Raw genomic sequence first — 18,914 nt, forward strand, 5'->3', positions numbered from 1 at the left:
CTCATTTTAAGAACAATTTCACTGCAGATTTAACAAAATGCAAATAAGGTACCAATGTGATATTTCTAAGAATAGACACAATACTCAACCCAAGTTTTAAAAATCTGAAGTGCCTTCCAAAATCTGAGTGGGACGAGGTGTGGAGCATACTTTCAGATGTCTTAGAAGAGCAACACTCCAATGCGGAAACTACAGAACCCGAACCACCAAAAAAGAAAATCAACCTTCTGCTGGTGGCATCTGACTGGTGAAAATGAACATGCATTGATCCACACAGTTTTGAATCATTATCGAGCAGAATCTGTTATCAGCATGGATGCATGTCGTCTAGAATGGTGGTTGAAGCATGAATCTTTAGCGCATCTGGAGCGTCAATATCTTACGACGTCGGCTACGACAGTGCCATGTGGACACCTGTTCTCACTTTCAGGTGACATTGTAAACAAGAAGCAGGCAGCATTATCTCCTGCAAATTTAAACAAACTTATTTGTCTGAGAGATTGGCTGACCAAGAAATAGGACTGAGTGGACTTGTAGGCTCTAAAGTTTTACATTGTTTTATTTTTGAATGCAGTTTTTTTGTACATAATTCTACATTTGTAAGTTCAACTTTCATGATACAGAGATTGCACTACAGTACTTGCATTAGGTGAATTGAAAAATACTATTTCTTTTGTTTTTTACCGTGCAAATATTTGTAATAAAAATAAATATAAAGTGAGCACTGTACAATTTGTATTCTGCATTTTAATTAAAATCAATATATTTGAAAATGTAGAAAACATCCCAAAATATTTAAATAAATGGTATTCTAATATTAACAGTGCAATAAATCATGATTAATTTTTAAAATCACTTTACAGCCCTACTTTAACAGTTGTAATGGTGGTGGAATAAATGTCCTTCATTCAAGCTCACATGGAAGGGTGGTAGGTGTTTATTTTGGCACTAGGTATTTGGCTAGTGGTCGGTTATTTGGTCATGTAAGGTAACTTTTGACCATAACGTTCCTTATTAGCATAAGATTATTTTTAAACAGGCACCACCCAATTTTATATTTATAACAATATTTCTGCTAAGTCTGTTTACCGTCAGCTGTGCCAAATAACCAGTATGCGGCTTTAGGAAATACTTTCGATAGTCCTATAAATTTAACTCAGTGACCTGAGTTTACTGTTCTGTATGAATCTGAGGAGGATTGTATTATTATTTAATTATTGTAACAGCGCCCAGAGCCCCCTGTGAGGTTTCTAATCCCATTGTGCTGAGGATTGTACAGACACATGATATGAGACAGTTACTATCCCAAAAGAGTTTATAATCATAAATTAGGTACAGTGCAGCCAGTGGGTGGAGGAAACTACATTCAGGAACATGCTTTTCATATCTTTAGACACACTGCTTGCAAGCTGTTTCTTTTCTTTTTCTTTTTCTTCTTTTCTGGCAATGCTGATCGAATTTGTGACTGGGGTGGGAGTTAATATCAAATTTCTTGATCTCAGTGAACATTTTTTATTTTTGAGTTTTTGTTTTTTTTTAAATAAGAGTTAAAAACATGCACATTGTTCAGGTAGCTAGTCTACATAAGCCCTGGGTTTTTGTTATGTTACTCTGGCCCTCACTCCCACAATAAGGCCGTGATTTGATGCCATAAACCAGGGGTTGGCAACCTTTGAGAAGTGGTGTGCTGAGTCTTCATTTATTCACTTTAATTTAAGGTTTCTCATGCCAGTAATACATTTTAACGTTTTTTAGAAGGTCTCTCTCTATAAGTCTATATATTATATAACTAAACTATTGTCGCATGTAAAGTAAACAAGGTTTTCAAAATGTTCAGGAAGCTTCATTTAAAATTAAATTAAAATGCTGATCTTACTTCGCTGGCCCGCTCAGCCCGCTGCCAGCCTGGGGTTCCGTTCACCTAGGCCAGCAGCAGGCTGAGCGGGGCTTGTGGCCGGGACCCCGGCTGGCAAGGGGCTGGCAGCCAGACCTGCAGTGGGCTAAGCGGGGCTGGTGGCCGGGACCCCAGACCAGCAGTGGGCTGAGCGACTCAGCCTGCTGCCGGTCTGGCGTTCCGTCCGCTGGCTCCTGCCAGCCAGGGTCCTGGCTGCTGGCCCCGCTCAGCCTGCTGCTGATCTGGGGTCCCGGCTCTGCCCACAGAGAGTAGGTACCTACCTTCTCCCTGGTTCTAGCCCATTCTCTTCCTCTCTCTCTGCACTGAGCTGAGGGTGGGAGTGCACTGAGCACAGGGCTGGGGGTGAAAGAGCAGGCTGGGAGTTGGGGGGGCTCAGGATTGGGGCAGGAGGTTTGGGTGTGGAGTGCTTACCTGGGCAGCTCCCATTTGGTGTGAGGGGTGCAGGTGGAAATGTGGGGGGTACAAGAGTCAGGGCATGGGGTGTGGGGGGCTGGGTATGTGGGGGGAGTGCAGGGGTCAGGGCAGAGGGCTGGAGGTGTGTGAGCAGGGATGCAGGGGTTAGGGCTGGGGGGTGTGGGTTAGGGTCGTGAGGGTGATCCCAGCCCCCTGCCCAGAGTGGCTCACGGCAGGGGGCTGGAGGGGATATGCCCTGATTCCACCCCCCATCCCCACCTGTTCTCTGCCTCCTCCCCGGAGCAGCGAGCGCGCTGTGGCTCCGCTTCTCCCCCTCCCTCGCAAGGGCCATCAGCTGATTGGTGGCAGGGATGGAGTGGAGGAGGGGCAGGAACCCCAGCATGCTGGGGGAAGAGGCTGGGGAGGGGCAGCTTGCCTGCTCTGCAGCAGCAGCCGGCAGGACCAAGCTTCTTCACCCTGCCCCTGCGGGGGGGCGGAGAAGAGCGGGCCAGGGCGGGCAGGATTTTTAATGGCATGCTGCTGCCTGCCAGGTCCCGGCCACTGGCCCCTCCTGAGTCACTTTGTCTTTGTCTACACTAGCACTTTTGTCAGTCAGAGGTGTGAAAAAGCACCCCGCTCCGACTGACATAAGTTTCACCGGCAAAAGTGATGGTGTGAACAGCACTATGTCTACAGGAGAGGCTCTCCTGCTGACATAGCTAATGCTGCTCATTGGAAGAGGTGTCATTATGCCAGCGGGAGAGCTCTCTTCTGCCGGCAAAGGCTAGCTACATGAGAGATCTTACAGAGGCACCGCTGTACTGCTGTGCAGCTGTAGTGCCATAGTGTAGACATAGCATTAGGTGCATTTTAAAATTTTAGACAGCCCTGCCCCCTCAGATTCAGAGACTTGCTGTCTAGCTTTACCTGTCTAGCTTGACTTGCTTTACCAGTCTAGCACCACTAATTTGATCAGTATTGTCAGAAACAAGATGTGAAAAGATATCAGGAAAACATGTTCCTGCATTTTAGGTTTATTTACTCTCCAATTTTCCCCAAGGGAATCGGAGATTTAGTTTGTCATTCTTCTCTGGCTGTTAGGCTGAGTTCTTACATCCATTCCCCACCCTCCAGTGAGGTCTTAAAGTGGAAGAAATGCTGCAGAAGAGACAATATCTAAACCTACACCCTCTAGGTGAAAAAAGTTCAACCTACTTCCTTATGCACCACATAACTAGGGGACTCTTTCACATCAGTTGTCTGAAAACCTGGTAGTTAAAAATGAATTATTTTGCAAAGTGTACCTATCATAGCAGGTAGCAAGCCTGCTGAATAGTTACATTCATTGGATTTGTTACCTGCTGTGGTTTTGTCAGCTGGCACAAGTCTGAGGAGAGCTTCATACTTAAAAACAGGTGCTGAAGTAAAAACATGGGTTCAAGACTTTCTTTTAGAGCCAGAACAAATAAATGTTGTCTGAGTTTATTTTAAAAATAGAGTTTTTAAAACAGAAAAGTCAGACATTTTTAATACTGTTTATTTTCTTATGTACATTAAAATATTTTGAAGAACTTCACTTTTTTATTTTTGTTTTTTGTGCAGCTTTCTATATTTTCTGTTCCTAATGCATTGTGAGTTCAAACATGTGGAATTTACTTATGGAAAATTCTCCAGTAAGTTTAATGAGAGTGGTGTAACCTTACACCACCAGTGCTAGTCCTGTGTGTATGCTGCATTTTGAAATAGAAGTGTGACTAACAAACAAAAACACCCCTACTCTCTCAGCATTCCCAACTCCAAGTAGTCAAAAATCATGAGTTGAACCCCAAAACTCATGAGGCTGGATTAAAAATCATGAGATTTCAAAAATATATTTGGAGATCTTTTCATTTGCCCTCCAAATTTAGCACCTTTGGGGGTTAAGTTTTCAAGCATTTGTCTGAGACTGGGAAGGTGAGCAACATGTTTTTTTATTTGTTTGTTTGTTTTAAAGGAAAGCTGAGTTTGTGTCATTGACATGATTCCAGGGTGTGGAGCTTTAAGAAAAACACCAAGTAGCATTAGACTCCCAATAAGATCATAAGAGTTGGAGACACTTTATAATGCACAAAGAAATCTCCCTTGGGGAAAGGAGGAGAGAAAGAACGAACCACAGGTGACAGATGTAAGCATGTCACTTAATGCACCACTGGAACTGTGATGAGGGCAGTATACAAACTATAAAAAAGCAAATAGAATATGATACAAAATCTCATCATTATGAAGTACTTTCCTCTCCATAGTACCAATGAGATGAAGTTTGGTTTTGGTTTCTGCCTAGAGTTTTTCTGTGAGACCACCATGTAGAACTACTCTGTCAGTGCATTGTAAGGATGAGTCATATGTGTTTTTTGCTTGATCTTTTCAATTGTTGTTTGAGAAGTAGTTAGCATTTGAGCCATATTTATGTCAGACTCTTCTGCCTATAGCTTTTTGCTTTTCTTATTTATACAGTAGATGTATGTATGTTATGAGAATCTGCTTATAGGTATTTGACAGACATTTTTGTAATGTTATGATGATTTTCTGAGGCCTAGGCAGTGCCTAGACAGGTGCATTCCAGCCTGAGGGATTCAGGTGGTTTCATTTGTTCAGCAGTTTACTTCTGATACCATGTAATGAGAATGTAAAACACGAGAGAGCTTGTAAGAGACTGATCTATATTTCCTGGTTCCAATTACATGATACACAGCAGGAATACAAAAAGTTAGGCCCTTATTGAGTGGCAGAGATGGATATTCATCAACTCCAGTGGCTACTCTTATATGCATTCAAGAGGAATAAGTGTTTTAGCTAATACTGGTTTTGCTGTGTGTCTATGATACCTCTCACTTCACTCCATAGTCTCGTATGTCATTAAATGAAGTTCCTTAACCTTTCCCTTGCAGCTCTTGAGATAGCCAGCCTCTGAATACTTTTGAGGATGGAGGGCTATTAGTTTTATTCATGAAGGGCCCAGGAATTGAGAGTGCTCCTCTCCCTTAATCTGCAGTGACAAAGTACATTGATGATCTCTCCTGAGCAAGGCTAAGGACTTAATTTCCTGTTTAATTTGCTTTTTGGGATATACGATTTATTGTTGGGGACATACCTCTCAAATATGGTAAGCAATGCATAACAACGACCCAAAATGAGGGATATGGAATTTATTTGGGAAACATGATACACTGTGGGATTAATTCTTTTAGTGTAAATAACTCTAAAGTTTAATGATTCTTTATGACAGATATAAATAATTGTCAATGATAAAAGTGAAGACTATAGGAAATAAGTGCGGAATTTAGGTAACTTTGGGACTAAAAATGAATAACATTCCTTGAAATGAGCAATCTGTGTTGGGTGCTTGGCTTGTTGATGGATTTTATTTATGCTGGATGCAGTATCAGTATTGTGAATTGACCGTGATACATTTAGAAATTATGGATTTAATTATATATAATTAAAATGAATGATAGGATTTGAATACTGCAGAATAAAAATTGATATTGTAATTACTATTAATTTTAAGTGTAGTGTGTGCTATGACTACTGCATAAGGATTTGGCCTCCATTGCTATTAGGTTTTAGTGTTGAGAACATATTTATTTACCTTGTCTGAAATATTTTTATACCAAACTGAATGTCGTTAAACACCATCATGTTATTTAAACACAAACTTTACCTACCCTGTTTTTCACTGAGTAACTTATCCTTTCAAAGCATCTGGAATATATGTTCATTAGGGTTCTCAAGCGATTAAAAAAATAAATTGTGATTAATCACGCTGTTAAACAATATTAGAATACCATTTATTTAAATATTTTTTGATGTTTTCTACATTTTCAAATATATTGATTTCAATTACAACACAGAATACAAAGTGTACAGTGCTCACTTTATATTATTTTAATTACAAATATTTGCACTGTAAAAAAACAAAAGAATTGATATTTTTCAATTCACCTAATGCAGGTTCTGTAGTGTAGTCTCTTTATCATGAAAGTTTAAAAATGTGGAATTATGTACAAAAAAACCCCTGCATTCAAAAATAAAACAATGTAAAACTCTAGAGCCTGCAAGTCTACCCAGTCCTACTTCTTGTTTAGCCAATCGCTCAGACAAACAAGTTTGTTTACATTTGCAGGTGATAATCTTTCCTGCTTCTTGTTTACAATGTTACCTGAAAGTGAGAACAAGTGTTCGCATGGCACTGTTGCAGCTGGCATGGCAAGATATTTATCTGCCAGATATGCTAAACATTCTGTGCCCCTTCATGCTTCAACCATTCCAGCAGACCTGTGTCCATGCTGATGATGAGTTCTGCAGACTGACGTACTTTGATGTTCATCATCTGAGTCAGATGCCACCAGCAGAAGGTTGATTTTCTTTTTTGCTGGTTCGGGTTCTGTAATTTCCTCATCAGAATGTTGCTCTTTTAATACTTCTGAAAGCATGGGACCCCACATCCTAATCAGATATTGGAAGGTACTTCAGGTTCTTAAACCTTGGGTTGAGTGCTGTAGCTATTTTTATAAATTTCACATTGGTACCTTATTTGCATTTTGTCAAATCTGCAGTGAAAGTGTTCTTAAAATGAACATGTGCTGGATCATCATACAAGACTGCTATAACATGAAATATATGGCAGAATGCAGGTAAAATAGAGCAGGGGACATACAATTCTCCCCCAAGGAGTTCAGTCACAAATTTAATGAACACATTATTTTTTTAATGAGCATCATCAGCATATCCTTTTTATGTAGTCTGTTGTAAAATATCTAATATCAAATATCTAGATGAGTAGATGTATCCCCCGAAGATCTCTATGTACCCCCAGGGGTATGTGTATCACCGGTTGAGAACCCCTGCCGTACACCATCTGGAGAGTACTTCAGGTACCTGAAAATTACCAAGAGATAAGATAAACCTTGCTAATGAAATAGTTGTGTGTAGACAAATGGATCAGCTGTTCTGCCCTTTGCAGTAGCATGCACACAGCTTTGGCTGTAGAAATTTGCTGAGGAAAAGGAATGATGGGCAATTATCTTATATATTTTTTTCCTCTTTCTGAAACTGGCATTTGATCTTAAACTTGCAGAGATGGACAGAGTGGACTTTGCTGTAAAGCTTCATTTTTCTATAACAATCCAGTCCATACTTCTTAAAGAAACGTTGCATTACAGAGAGAGCTCTGGATATGAATCCATGCTTTAGGGCTCTGTGGACTTCTGGCTCTGTTGATTTCTGCCAATGAAAACCCAGGATGCTTGTTCCTGGTAGTGGAAAGGCCACCTGAAGAAGGTCCCAGTGATGCATGGTTCTTGGAACCCCAGTTTTGCCAGGGGTCTTGAGCTGTCTAGGGTAGTTACAAAACTTGAGTGGTACTATCCAGGCAGTGGGCAAGGCCAAGGTGTTTGGAAGATCAGTTGATTCAGTGCATCTTGTGGGTAACATCTTCCAACGAGTGCACTTGTGAAACTCAGGCTGCATATTTTAAAGCTGCCCTTGTCTTTCTGTAGCTGAACCCCCTCTGTGGGATGATAGTAGTGCAAACACTGCTGCTTTCTGCTTGGATTAATCACCAGCTTTGAGTGCATTTTGAAAACGCATGCCAGCCCAGGTTAATCAGGCCCCTAATGTGGATTTTCAAGCTCAAGGCCTGACTCAAAGGTGACAGTGCTATTTTTGAGGCCATTTTGCCATATTAGTCATCAGATGAATCTGTATTATTTGCCTCTAGGTTATTTCTTTGTTGCAACTCTTAATGCATAAAACTAAAAAGGCTGCTGGCAACAAAAACGCTTGTGTAGTGTACTTGCAGTTTTATTACCTATGTCCCAAAGAATTTATTGAAGCAAACAGTCTCCTGACTGCAGTGAAAGTTAGGTGTGGGTAAGGACTGTAGCATCTGAGTCACTGCATAAACAACTCTTTCAATATATGATGAATGGGATGCAATTAATTTGTGTACTGTACAGTCAGCGTAAATGTAAAATAGCTGTATTGAAGTCAGTAAACCTGCACTGATTTACACAAGCAAAGAATCTGACCCGGAATGTTCAGAATTTAGAGAAACAGGTTTGTGAAAAGAACATTAATCTTGCAAAGGCAAGTAATTAAAAGTTATTCTAGGAATCAGGGTTGTGTATTGAATTCAGCTGTTCTCTGTAGAATCCCTGCCTTATTTGTTGCAGATGTTGCAGGTGTTCGGTGAATGAAGCAGGGGACTGTGGGAAGAGAAAAGATGGTCTCATGGTGAAAGCAGTTGAATGCTGCCATGGAGAACTAGATTCTGTCCCTACCTGTGCCACAGAATTCCAGTGTGATGCTGGGCAAGTTGCTTCACCCATGCTTCTCACAGATGTCCGCTAATTGGGTGTTCCTTAGTTTCTGGGTGCCTGACTTGAGACTCCTGGGGTCTGATTTGCAGAAATGTTGAGCACTAACTGCAACTTGTCAGTGGGAGCTCTGCTCTGTACATATAAAGTGCTATATAGTGTTATGTAGTTTGCATATCAGGCCGTAGGCATCTCAAACTGCAAACTCAAAATTAGTGGACACGTTTGACTTTAATCTCTCTGTGCCTAATTTTCCTATGGATATAATAATGCCACCTCTCTTCACTGAAGTGTTGCGAAAATAAATCAACTAACATTTTGGATTGCCAACTTTTTATTTGCCCCAAACCGAACACCCTTGGCCCACCCCCTGCCCTGTCCCTACTCCAAGGCTCTGGCCTTGGGATGTGGGTTCTGGGGTGGGGTCAGAAATGAGGGGTTCAGGGTGTGGGAGGGGGCTTCGGGCTGGGGCAGGGGTTTGGGGTGAGAGCTCCGCGCTCTGGTGTGGGTTCGGGGATGAGGGATTTGGGGTGCAGAAGGGTTCTCTGGGCTGGGATCGAGGGGTTTGGGGTGCAGAAGGGGGCTCAGGGCTGGGGCAGGGGCTTGCGGCACGGAGTTGGAGCATTGGCTTACCTTGGGCGGCTCTCGGTCAGTGGCATAGCAGGTCTAATGCAGGCTCCCTGCCTGTCCTGGCACTGCTTTAGACCCGCAGCACCGCTGACCGGATGGCAGTGCTGACCACAGCTGCCAGAGTCTTTTTTTGACCGGGCATTCTAGTCGAAAACTGGACATCTGGCAATCCTACTAACATTTGTAAAATACTCAGATTCTGTAGTGATGAGCACCCTAAAAAATTCATGAGGAAATTAATAATTTTGTCCTCTGAGCACAGGTTGAGTAGTGTGCGGTAAATAAGGCCTATGGCCACACTTTGAATAGTGAGGAGAAAGCAAAATACTGAATAACTGCCCATTCAGTGATCTAATGCACTGAGTGAGGAGGGGTCCCATGGAAAAAATAGTATGTGAGCGTGTAATTTAAGACTGTATCACAGTGGGTGCATACAAGGAGAGGCATGGGTTAATTAAGGTTGCACAAGCAACTTTAATTCTGGCATTTCCTAACTTCTGAGTGCTTGACTTTGCAACCTTAATAATTTTCTTTTAATGTAACTTTTTGTATGTAATTTCCTAGGTTTTAAAAAATCAACTGAAAAAACAGAAATTTCTTCATCTGGAATCATGTTGACATCCTGTGGCTCACCAGCGGGGTTGCAACCGTGTAGATCCACAGCATAGACCTCTGCCATATGAGCTAACTGATAGCAGTAGTAGGTTATTTATCCTCTCTATGGAGCATCATTAGAGGTGGTTGAGACACCTATTTTTCTAGGGGGTTCACAGCTATCTGCTCTAAGCAAAGGCACTGTTCTGGGTTCTGGAGGGTCAAAGACCCTTCTTTCCCCTATTTCCCCTGCAAATCTGACCTTGTTTTTTTGTTGTTGTCCCATCCCGCTTGACCCTGTCATTTTCTCGCTTGACCCACCTCTAACTTCTTAACCCAGGTTCCTGGTCAGGCCAGTCCTACTGTCCCCCGTGAGCCTCTCTGAGTCCATTTTCCCCTCACCCTTAGCTCCCATTCTCTTCCCTCAGGCTCTTTGCCCATCCAGTGTCTCTGTCCTTGTCCTCCCAACCCTAGTTTCTTGTCCCAATCTCCTTGGTCAACCAGTCCCTGCCTCACAGACCCCTTCCACCAATCTTTCCGGCCCAGCTCTTGTCCCCTCTGTATTTGAGTCAGGTGGCATCCTCCGCTACACTGTCTGGACCCCAGAGGGTGCATTCAGGGCACTGGCAAAACAGGCTCCCTGCTCTCAATTTTGGTGCCAAGCAGTCTTCGGCAGCTGGGAGCAGAAATTGCCGGGAATCATACCCAGCCTCTGCATCCCATGGATGGCGCATGCTCAGTCACTCTGTGTGGGTGGTGCATGCATATTTGTCACATGTAGGAGATATGAGCGATTGGAGCGTACTCAGTACAGATGGACTCATCACCTAAATTCTCTGAAAAACTCGAGCAAGTCTCTACTGATCTTGTGCAAACTGAGATTTTTCAAAGGCTTAGAACTTGGTGAAATTTGTATGTTTTTTCATGGGACCGGCAAAAGGTATATATATCACTGGCTTCAGGGTAGGCAGCAGGAATTTTTATCTTTGTACTGCACATCAAAAAAGGAATTATTAAATAAAATTTATTCACCACTTGGATGGATGCACAAAAAATCCAAATGCGTAGGTAAAAAAGGGCCTACTGTTACACTTAGTTTTATATAGCAATTTTTTGTTGTTGAATTTCTCATACTTTTAAGCTTTTGAATTTCATTCTTCATACAGCATCACCAGTAACGTCAACTTAGAATTTGAAAAACAAATGCAGAACATAAATCCACATACTTCTAACTGTGATTCATGGCTCACTTACAGCACATCATCAGATGGATTCCTTGTGGGGAAAGGCACACTGTGCATTTCTCCTTCCTGATGGAAATATTTTGCTTTTCATTTTGTGTTCAGCAAGAAAACTTGGAATAAACTGTTGCTGAGATGCTGCAATATGTGGCTGATTCCTTAGGGAAACACTTGTATACAAGATTGGTGGGAACCTTCTCTCTTTTGGACTCCATTCAGGGCCAGTTTAGAGAGACCTATAAACCCATAGCCACAGGATTTCTCAGACATGCACAGGCAGTCACCCTCTCTGCCCAGTCAAGGAGGCCCCATCAGTGGTAGTGTAATATTTAATGTTCACTCCAGTGCTGTATGTTGCTGATTTATGTGCAGCTTCAAGCTGGCTGTGAGCACTGTGGTGATCACTTGATACTCCGGAAAAATGAGCATGTCTCCCCTTCTGTGGGGCAGCCTTTCCTTCTAACTGCTTCCACAAATGTGTATGCAGCAGTTCTATAACCAATGTCTTGTCTGCCCATCTTGAGAACTGAAATAACCCCAGATCTTCCACAGCTGGCCTGCCAGAAGCATTTGAGGCAGGTCACACAATGAATTTCAGGCCATGTATCTGAGGTTTCTCATCAAATGGATGTATATGATATACACATGTAGGCGCCACAAGATCCTGAAAACATTGCTCTTCTCATTGATAAGCACTGAAATGTTTAAGGTTGGTTTGGTTGGTATCCAGTTGCAGTTGTTAGAATACATTTACTTTGTAGCCTGTGGTTTGCACTAAATTACATATTTGGATCCCAAGAACAACATGGATTTGAGAATAAGCATGCAGAAAGTGCTGGAATTAATATATTTTTTTAAAATTATTAAGTCTTGCACCTTTTCAAGTACCTCACATATCATCTTGAGTGATATGTAGTAAGAGTTAAGGAAGCTGCCTATAAAGATTCTGAGACTATATATAGTACATATATAAACCAGAGTCTAGTACAAAATCTTGGTTTTTTTTCTTCTATTCAGTGAGTTTGTGGTGAGAGAGAGTCTCACAGTCTAAAGCCTCTTCTAAAATTTGGCCTGGCTCTTAAATTGCTAATGCTTTGCCATGTTTAAAACAGCCAAACTCTACTTTAGCAGAGTTGACAAGTCCCTAATACTTGCCATAATATGAAATTATTTTATAAAAATAATAAAATAAGAAAAGCTTTCTGTGTACACACACACCGTTCCTCTACATTTTCAAAATGGTTTATGGGGTTTTAATACTTGATTCCCAGTTACTTTAGTGGAAGTATTTTGGCTAAAATCCCATGTTGATGGCACCTTTGTGATAGCTTATTCTGTAATACAAGCATTTGATTAGGATTTTATGTAATCTGACTAAAGAGAGCACAAAATGGTGATAAAGCCAGTTATCTGGGTGTACGTATAACAAGACAGAACTTGTATGTATAATAAGAACAGAAATATATATCTCATCCAGTATTCTGTACATTTTTGAAAGAGAAGTGATATGTTGTTTAATCTTAAAATGGTAAACAATTAGTATTAATGTTGAAATTATTTGTTTTTAATGATGGACTATTGAGCATACTGTATATGATTGGAAGTGTTCAACAAAATGGAGAACAAATGTTTTATTGGAAGAATTCTGTTTTTTCCCTAAATTCCTTTTAAGATTCCTAAATTCTGTGAGACTTTTGTAATGTGATTTAAACATGTATTCTTCAGATACTTTCTGTTTTCCTGTAGAAAAAAATGCCAAAGACTTTAAAATGCTGTAGCACAGATACACTGATACATGAACATGATAACTTAGTTATTGGAAATCTTGTTGAACAAATAAAATAGTAACATATTTATATTTATGTAATAGTAAGATAGGCAGTTTATGATGATCTTTTCAAACAAAAAATCCACCACAAGTTTAAATCTATTTGACATGATTTGTCTATTATGTGTTTATAGTCTTACTATACTGTGTTTCATGATTTTCATTATATAGTGATTGTGTGTGTATATATATAAATGAAAATTGTGCAGCATAGTACATAGTAAGAGTATAAACACAAATATAGCTGCCTTTATATTTTCTCAGTTACATCACAAATAATATGACTGATTTTAATTAAATAAGCTTTTCGAATATAAAATTGATTTTAAAGAGAAACAGATTTGTTGGGTAAGTCCTCAAAAAAAAAAAAAAGAAAAAAAAAGGCACCCTGAATTATTAAGAGTAGATGTATTCAACAGCTGGAGAACTCAGTAAACAGACAACACATTCTAACTTTTAGAGAGTTATGTTGGTGTGCAATGTCCACCATTAAGATATGTCAAGAGCAGTCAAGCTTGAAAACAGCCCTTTGAAACTGAAGAATTTTAAATAATTATTCCACATAACTGTTCAAATCATCATCTGTCAAGTCCCCCTTTTTTACTACTTAATTAATGTATTGAAAACATATGGTGCCATTGTATTAGAACCCTTTTTTTATGATTAGTCACAAGGTGTAGCTTTGTGAGAAATGATACTACAGACGTAATTTCAAGAGATATAAACTCAGCTCTGAAATTCATTAGTTTTTTATTTATGCTGCAATTGCACTGCTTTAGCAAATGCTGGAGAATACCACAGATGAATTTTCCCCAGTACTTGCTTTGTGAGCTTCAAGTATGTTCATCCTTTTAAATTGCCTACATAACTCAAAAACCGACACAAAAGTAAGGAAGCTGAAATATTTAAGAGTTGAACAAGGCTTATAACCTCTTACATTGTCTTTTGCTCAGCCAACAGTACTATTCTCATTGTCTGTCCACTGCTTGACCAAGCACCTGCACGCTTTCTACTGACCCTTGTATATACAATACTCTCCCCAAATTAATCTATAAAGCCACTCCTTGTTTTTCCTTCAGATCCATCATTAAGACCCAGTTCTATTATGTTGCCTATGGTAAACTGCCAATGGCTAGGTATGTGACCAGTAAGAATTACTAGTCTCATTAATATTGTTTGTTAGTTTATAACTTAAACTCAACCTACTTATTTTGTAACCATATGTTCTTGTCATTGTTACTCTGATCCTCCCTCCCTGCACTCCCTCTTTTTTATTTATGTCCACTTGTTGCATCTTAGATTATAAACTCCTCAGGGCTGGGGCAGTCACTTACTAGATGTTTCCACTGTGGGGCCTAGAACCTGAATGAGGCTTTTGGGTGCTATGGGATTAAAAATAACAATAATGAGACAATTATAAAAATGGTATTCTGGAAAATAATGAAGGATTTAAAGAGAGTTGAACTTTTGCTGTTACATAAGCCCCCAAAAAGAAGACACTTTTACTGGTAAATTTAGAACATTAACATTGCAGCCTTTAAATCTGCTCTCTGTAATCTTGATTTTTAAGGGGAGCTGCATACTGTCTCTTGTGAGTACTCTGAAACTCATTCTGCATTTATAGCTCAGACGTTTATACTGGTACATTTTTCCACAGAAAAAACATTATTCTTCACTGCCCCGACATCAGCAGGGTACCTAGGAACAAGCTTAAGTTTGTTAGTGGGACTCTTTGTGTGTTCTGAAAGTTAAGCATGTGTTTAGGTATCTTGCTGAATCAGGGCTTAAATGCTTCAGACTGAATATGAACAACAATGAATATAAATTTAATTCAGGCTCCGTAGCTTTATGTGGCCAAACCTCACTATTTTTAGAAATAGTTTTAATGCAGGTCGGACACAGGGATGATGACCTTTTAATACCTTTTATAGCTCTAGGTTCTTGTAGCTAAGGGATTCTATAAAAGGGTAGGAGGAATCAGGGAATCTCTTCCTCCCGCTTAATCCATCTGTGGAAACTTTAAAATAATACTTGCATATTTTTCTTACAATTCTTTGGAGATGCATATATGTAATGTATACATTTTGCAGACAAACTGTTTACTTATTTTTCAAGGTTGAAAGTATGTTTCAGTGGAATCCAGCTAATCACCCAAAACATTAAACTCTTCACAGAAATTGTTCACTTTTAAACACCCACAAGTAAGAATGCCTAGAAATGTTCCCCATTGCCACATAATCTCTGTTTTCTCACTGTGAAGTCTTCTGACTTACCCTGCCCACCCATCCTTAATGTTGCTCTCTAGAACTTGCAAAGTTCAAAATACAAAATTGTGAAGCAATCCTAAAGTCCCATTTTCTGTTCAGGGTTATCCCATCATCAGTAGCTTGTTAAAACAAGGCTCCCTTCTTGCAGATTTTATAGCATGGTGAAAGAGTGAAGTGTCTGGCAAGAGGGTAGAAAAGGGAAGACCCTTATCCTGAGGAAGTTTAAGCATTTAGTTTCATCTGTAGAAAATTTTAAGCATTAAACTCTGAACATAGATAAATGTCTTTCTTTCACTGTCCATTCAGTGCACTGTCCCATAACCTCTGCACCCCCTATGTCTCCTTCCTCATCTGTGACCTCCCACACACTATATCCCTCCATGTACTCCTTCCTCCTTCACAATCTTTTATTCCAAGACCGTGTAGCAGAACTCTATGCCACACAGTGCAGGCAAGAGAATGTACATGTGCAAAACGCAGCTCATGTCTTGCAACTGTTAGATTTTGTCAGCTGCATGTGCAGATGTTAATAACTGATGAATGTGTCTGCTGGAGTTCCCCAAAACAAAAATGAATGAAAAGAGGCCATCTTCCGAAAATCAGGCTCAATGAGAGAATGAAAATAAAGATGTGCCTTTCTAGTATTTCCAAATTTGGATATCCTCATGTGAAGTGATGTTGACAACAGGTGTAAATAGTTGTTTTGCATACTTCGTTCTCACTGTAAAATGCCTGACAACAGTTAATATTCCAAACCAATTTGAGAACTAACCTTTAAAGAGAATAATTTAAATAGAATTAATTTGGAATATTTAAATAGAATAGAATAAGACCTTTTTAAAATGATACAGCCAGCAAATTAAATCAACATTTTAGTGTTAGACCACAGAACCTATTGGACTGTCTATTGACTTACATTAGAATGAGCTCCTATAAAAAGGCTGTTTGAGGAAAAAAGGCAAACAATCCTCAAACTTCAGGCAGAGCCAACATCTAATTTGAGTGCAAGTTTTGTATTTTCTAATTTTATCTTATTTCTGTAAGTTTCCTCCCCTGGGAACAGCATTCTCAGTCTAATGGCATAATAACACTTTGCCAACTCAGAGGCATTGCAGCTCATCTTTGAGCTTGCATTTTACTCCTGACATCTTTGATTAAAAATAGAGTTTTCAATTTTCTTTATATTTGACACTCTTTTCACTTTTCATACAAAATAAAATCTGTGCCTTGGATCTTAACTCTGTCATTTTCATAGTTGCTATGTGACTCAGGATTGTGATGAAATGACCCTGCAGGGATGACAGCCAAGATTGTTCTCTGCACTGATAAGGTCATCATTGGAATTCTGACTTACAGAATCAGGAATCAGGCAATTTTTAATTAATTAAAGTCCTTGAACTTCACAGGCAGTTCCTTCCCTCAGGCCCCAAAACAGACGTTTTATGATCTGCCACAAATTTCAAACTTGTCTGCAGTTGGGCAGTAACTTGATTTCTTCAACTGGACTTGACTTCAGTGGGACTGAAGATTCTTTTTACTGTTTGATAAACTAATACAAGATTTCCAATTGGCTCCCAAAACACTTTATATGGGCCTCCAAGTTGTGCACCCCTGCACAATTCATAGATTCAGGATTCATAATTTTTAAGGCCTGAGGGCACCAGTCTGATTATCTAGTCTGACCTGCATAATGCAGGCCGAAGGACCTCCTCCAGTAATTTCTGCATCAAATCCATAACTTCAATTTTGAGCTATAGTATATATTTTAGACAGATAATGAGTCTTGACTTAAAGACTGCAAGTGATGGAGGATCCATCACATACCTGGGTAAGTTAAGTTGTTTGTTTACCTGGATTTAGTCAAGTGCTGCTCTGACTGCTCAACACTGTGGTTATAAGTTCCAGAATTATTCTTGGCAGGAGAGTCTGTAATTAATTCCACACAGAGGAGGAGATCCCATAAGACCATTTGCTGTTGCAGTGACATCTTTCTCTTGTTTGGCAGCAGTTTCTTTTCTTTTTTCTTTTCTTTTCTTAGCCAGATTCTGCACTTACACATCATGCAATACCATTACAGTTATTTGTTTGGATGAGGTGCAAAGAGGGCATAATTGAACCAACATGCATCTGCAATCTGTCAAAATGCCATAAATCTGAAATGTAGAGCTTAATTCAAAAGGTCACCCAATCATCATCCTCTCCAAACACCAGTGTGCACCATTGTGAAAGGGAGAGGGCGTAGGAGGAAAAAAGATGATTTAGAATTTTTTACACAACACAGCTACATACAGAATAATAAGAGAGTTAACACCTTTCCATCTCCCTCTTAGACATAATAGATTGAAAGAAATAGAAGGAAGGGTGAAATATTCACCTTGTGGGGGGCAGGGAGTGATGTTTGGGCAGAAAGGAATGCACATCTTCTTGGCACCACCTTTTATGGGCAGCATGCTTACAAGGGAAGGATGCCAATTGGCTTGTGGGTGCTGTGATCACCCTCCAGGAATACTGTCCTCCACCCTCGAATCCAGCAAAGACTGTGGTGGCCGGTGCCCTTTATTTCTTCCTAACTTACCAGTTTTGTTTTCACACATGCAAAGTATTGCAACAAGTTTAGACTCTGTCAGAATTAGACTTGAAGTATTAAAATACCTATACTGAGAAAAACAGTAACTTGTGAACAAGGGAGCACACTGTTAGTTGTCTAAATTTATAAACGAATGTATCACCCTAGAGCAGTTTAAGAAGCTATGATTTTAGAAGAAAGGAGCGCTCATAGCACGTCAGTGATGATTTCTTTTATGGACAACCCATGAAACGTTCTAAATTGTCTAATTTCCCATAATCTATTTCTTCCTTAGTTCCTAAAGTGTGTCTTAGAAACTGGATTTGATGAGTGAAAAAGGTAACTACCTTAAGTAAAATGTGGAGACATTGGGACAGATCCATTCTTTTTGTAAATAGGCAAAAACTTCATTTCATTAAATGGATCTTCCTGCAAGGCTGAGTATGATCCAACATATCTTTGTTAGTTGTGTAACAGGTACATTAAAGTCCTAGATCTTCCATTCTCACTAAAAGAAAAATAGGGGCTGTAAAACGAAATGTTAACACATTCTTCTGAAATTAATGGGAGTTGAGGGTACGCAGGTCCTTGCAGGATTGGGGTCTGTGTTGGTAGGAATTGTTTGCCTGGTAATACAAGTTTATTACAATAATTTTAAATCCCACAAATCCAAATTCTGCCCTGAGTTCCTTGGGTTTCTCTGGCAGAATTTGATCCCATGTTCTTTCAATTTTTAGTAGCTTGAGCAAGGTGGTATAGCAGACTTTCCAGTGTGGAAGAGCAAGTCGAAAGCAATGCAAAGCCTTAGTGATCTCAGTTACTTCCATGAGGCACAAAATTTCATGATTCTGACCTTAAGCACCACTAGAGTTTATGATTCTGAGTCTAATAACTTTTTTGTGAGTATGTAAGTGCTTACACTGAAATGTTTTGATTTACACAGCCTGACAATTTTATATTTCAAGAAATGGCATACCAGTGGTAGTGACAACTGGCAAACTTATTAGGTATCAGAAAATGTATAGAATAGAGAGCAGTGACAGGATATTAAAAATCCTAACTCAGCTGATTCAGAATGGATTTTTGTTTTTTCCTTTTTCATTATTTATTGATTTTGCTGCAGC

The 18,914-nt window shown here is 39.7% G+C and overlaps 2 protein-coding genes across 8 annotated transcripts in view; one reads left to right on the plus strand and one right to left on the minus strand.

Annotated features, from left to right (window-relative positions):
• Positions 1–18,914, plus strand: part of NT5DC1 (5'-nucleotidase domain containing 1) — a 245,993-nt gene that overhangs the window by 46,724 nt on the left and 180,355 nt on the right. The gene's annotated exons all lie outside the window — the stretch shown is intronic.
• Positions 1–18,914, minus strand: part of COL10A1 (collagen type X alpha 1 chain) — an 84,342-nt gene that overhangs the window by 22,697 nt on the left and 42,731 nt on the right. For 2 of the 4 annotated variants that reach the window (XM_075126650.1, XM_048844731.2), the window contains exon 2: positions 8,507–8,553. The exons of the other annotated variants lie outside the window; for them this stretch is intronic. The gene's annotated coding sequence lies outside the window, so the exon portion shown is untranslated. The remainder of the gene's footprint in view (positions 1–8,506; positions 8,554–18,914) is intronic. 4 annotated transcript variants of the gene reach the window in all.

The sequence above is a fragment of the Caretta caretta genome, chromosome 3 (assembly GCF_965140235.1).
Source record: "Caretta caretta isolate rCarCar2 chromosome 3, rCarCar1.hap1, whole genome shotgun sequence".
Classification (NCBI taxonomy): Eukaryota; Metazoa; Chordata; order Testudines; family Cheloniidae; genus Caretta; species Caretta caretta.